The sequence below is a fragment of the Myotis daubentonii genome, chromosome 5 (assembly GCF_963259705.1).
Source record: "Myotis daubentonii chromosome 5, mMyoDau2.1, whole genome shotgun sequence".
NCBI lineage: Eukaryota > Metazoa > Chordata > Mammalia > Chiroptera > Vespertilionidae > Myotis > Myotis daubentonii.
In genome coordinates, this window is record NC_081844.1 from 4,139,518 (window position 1) to 4,143,331 (window position 3,814).

Genomic DNA, 3,814 nt, shown 5'->3' on the forward strand with positions numbered 1-3,814 from the left:
TCACCGTGTCCCTCAGGCCAGGCTTTCGGGCAGCGCCTCCCGAATGTGCGCTGAGCTGTGTGGGGCTTAGTGAGTCATCTGTTGTTCTTTAAGTTCTGCTAATTTTATGGAACTAAGAGAGAAAGCCATTCAGTGCAGAGGAAATTGGCATCGTGTGCACAGCTTCTCTCCTATGTTGGCAGAACGTTTACAGGTGGTTCTCGGGTTCAAGGCTGCACTTTCCTAGGCAAAGTCCGGGTTTTCTCCATGGATTAGGAGAAATCGGACAGAGAACACCATCGGACATGAACTCTTTCCTGACCTCACATTTTCCCTCAGTTGGTGGGCTCTTGGCCCGTGCAAGGCATCGAGTGATGGAGCACTTGGTAGTGGGGCCAGGGGTCTGAGGGGTGGGTGCTGAGCGCTGCACCAAGGGGCCGATGGGCAGGCCTCATCCTGGCGTGGAAGAAAGAGAGTGAGAGATAAGCAAGAATACGAAAGGGAAGAGTGTGCTGCAGGAAGGAGAAAAGAAAGAATTGACAGTTGATCACATCGTTCACATTTATCTTCAGCGCTTCCTATGAGATGCCCACATGGATGTAGTATAAATCCCAAAACTCCTGAAATTCAGAGCCTTTCGAAGGGGATGAATGGGCTCCTCCCGGGCCCAGCCCCGTGAATCCCCTCCTTTCCCTGAAACGAGTCCTGGCCCCAGTGCATGCAGCTCGGACACCTGGAGCCTTGCCCTCTTGGGCCCCCTCCAACATGGGGCTGCTGATCTTGTTTGACCTCCAACCAGCCAGGCCACATGCTCTGCCTGGTATGTACAATAGCTCGTTTACATGTGGGTGTGGTCACCTCTGTGTCCACGGTTCCCAGGCATGCACAGGTGCCCCGCACATGTTGAAGGATAAATATCTACCTGCTAATAGTATAGACGTGTGCTGTATGTGTGTGTGTGTGTGTGTGCACATGTGTGTGTGTTTACTCTTTGCTGGTATCTTGGTCTGTTGGGGTGCACTGAAGTGAAAGGCAGTGACATTTCCTTAAGGCAATATCTAAAATTAGCAGTGGGAATCAAATGGTTCCGAGATTTCAGGGGAGTGTTATGACTCATATGGTCTGATTTTAGGGGACACAAGCATAGATTTCCTGGAAACGGCCACTTCCCTAACAGTAAAATATGCTCAGCAGAAAAGAAAAAAAAGAACAATAATGTAAAATGCTTTTTTCCAACACACACACCCCCCATAGTTATATATATTAATAACTTGAGGTCTTATGTGTGTACTTAACAGTGGTAACCAGTGGATGGGACAACAGTGACCTGGGGAGTGGTCAGAACATTTTCTTGCCAGGAAACACTGTCCTTGGCCCTGCTGTCTTTGGGTGTTCTCTGTCCAGGTGCCCCCTGTTGGGTGTTCTCTGTCCAGGTGTCCCCTGTTGGGTGCTCTCTGTCCAGGTGTCCCCTGTTGGGTGCTCTCTGCCCAGGTGTCCCCTGTTGGGTGCTCTCTGCCCAGGTGTCCCCTGTTGGGTGCTCTCTGCCCAGGTGTCCCCTGTTGGGTGCTCTCTGCCCAGGTGTCCCCTGTTGGGTGCTCTCTGTCCAGGTGTCCCCTGTTGGGTGCTCTCTGTCCAGGTGGCCCCTGTTGGGTGCTCTCTGTCCAGGTGTCCCCTGTTGGGTGTTCTCTGCCCAGGTGGCCCCTGTTGGGTGCTCTCTGTCCAGGTGGCCCCTGTTGGGTGCTCTCTGCCCAGGTGTCCCCTGTTGGGTGCTCTCTGTCCAGGTGTCCCCTGTTGGGTGTTCTCTGCCCAGGTGGCCCCTGTTGGGCGCTCTCTGTCCAGGTATCTCCTGTTGGGTGTTCTCTGTCCAGGTGTCCCCTGTTGGGTGCTCTCTGTCCAGGTGTCCCCTGTTGGGTGCTCTCTGTCCAGGTGTCCCCTGTTGGGTGCTCTCTGTCCAGGTGTCCCCTGTTGGGTGCTCTCTGCCCAGGTGTCCCCTGTTGGGTGCTCTCTGCCCAGGTGTCCCCTGTTGGGTGTTCTCTGCCCAGGTGTCCCCTGTTGGGTGCTCTCTGCCCAGGTGTCCCCTGTTGGGTGCTCTCTGCCCAGGTGTCCCCTGTTGGGTGCTCTCTGTCCAGGTGGCCCCTGTTGGGTGCTCTCTGTCCAGGTGTCCCCTGTTGGGTGTTCTCTGCCCAGGAGTCCCCTGTTGGGTGCTCTCTGTCCAGGTGGCCCCTGTTGGGTGCTCTCTGTCCAGGTGGCCCCTGTTGGGTGCTCTCTGTCCAGGTGTCCCCTGTTGGGTGCTCTCTGTCCAGGTGTCCCCTGTTGGGTGCTCTCTGCCCAGGTGTCCCCTGTTGGGTGCTCTCTGCCCAGGTGTCCCCTGTTGGGTGCTCTCTGTCCAGGTGTCCCCTGTTGGGTGCTCTCTGCCCAGGTGTCCCCTGTTGGGTGCTCTCTGCCCAGGTGTCCCCTGTTGGGTGCTCTCTGTCCAGGTGTCCCCTGTTGGGTGCTCTCTGTCCAGGTGTCCCCTGTTGGGTGCTCTCTGTCCAGGTGTCCCCTGTTGGGTGCTCTCTGTCCAGGTGTCCCCTGTTGGGTGCTCTCTGTCCAGGTGTCCCCTGTTGGGTGCTCTCTGTCCAGGTGTCTCCTGTTGGGTGCTCTCTGCCCAGGTGCCCCCTGTTGGGCAGTGGTTGCTTCTATGAATAGAAATCCTTGTTATACTTCCTTTGCCTTTTCTCATATAAACAGATTTCTGTTACTCCAGAGCAGGGGTCCTCAAACTTTTTAAACAGGGGCCAGTTCACTGTCCCCCAGACCGTTGGAGGGCCGGACTATAGTTTTTTTTAAAAAAAAACTATGAACAAATTCCTATGCACACTGCACATATCTTATTTTGAAATAAAAAAACAAATGTTTTCGGTGGCCACACGTGGCCCGCGGGCCGTAGTTTGAGGACCCCTGCTTCAGAGAGCCACAGCTGTGAGTGAGTGAGCCAGGCCAGCCCTGGGGGCTTTTAGCTATGTGCTCTCTCCCACCCCACCCTCTCACGTGGGGTGTGGGCTCTCAGACTGGCTCCGTGTCCAGCTTTGCCTCAGGAGATACCTCACTGGCAGCAGTGATTTCGCGAGACAGACCAGCCACTCCACGTTTCCACGGCGGTCCTAAAGAGTCCTCGTTTCTCGAGTGACACTATTTTATAGAGAAAATAACTAACCAGGAGAAATACAGGGAAGGGAAGGGCCAAGCAATGACCAGTCACTGGTCTGTAACTATCATTCACATTGAGATTATTTTCTCAAAAATTAGTCGGAGAGAGATCACTCCATTTCTATCAATGCTTGGAGCCGTTCACTGGCAGGTAAAATAAACACGAACTTTAATCTCCTTTAGAAAGGGGGTTGGAGGACCTCCTCTGCGTCCTGAATCTCTTGGCAGGAATGTGTAAGCGAATGTGCTACACAGGCAGGAGACAGAGTGTCTGCTGTGACTGGGGGACCTGACTCGAGAGTCCAGTCACCGGATTCAGACCCCAGCTCTGCCTCCCACTGCTTGTAACTTGGCATGAGGCTGAAGGCCCCAAGGCCCACAGGTGCGAAATGGGGAGAGTGATGGTGTCCTCTCCCGGGATTTCTATCTGTGAAAATACCTACAGGAGCTTAGAGAGCCATCATAATATGACCTTAAAAGATAGAGCTGCCAATCAAATTATTTATGCAACAAGTAATCTGGCCAAAGGAAAGGGCTGTCAATCAGTGATGGGGGCGTTCTGGAGGCGGGTTTTCCGCAGGTGGGGAAGTGGGTGCCTGTTAGGCATCCAGACAGCCATGGGGAGGAGGCAAGGAAGACAGCCCTG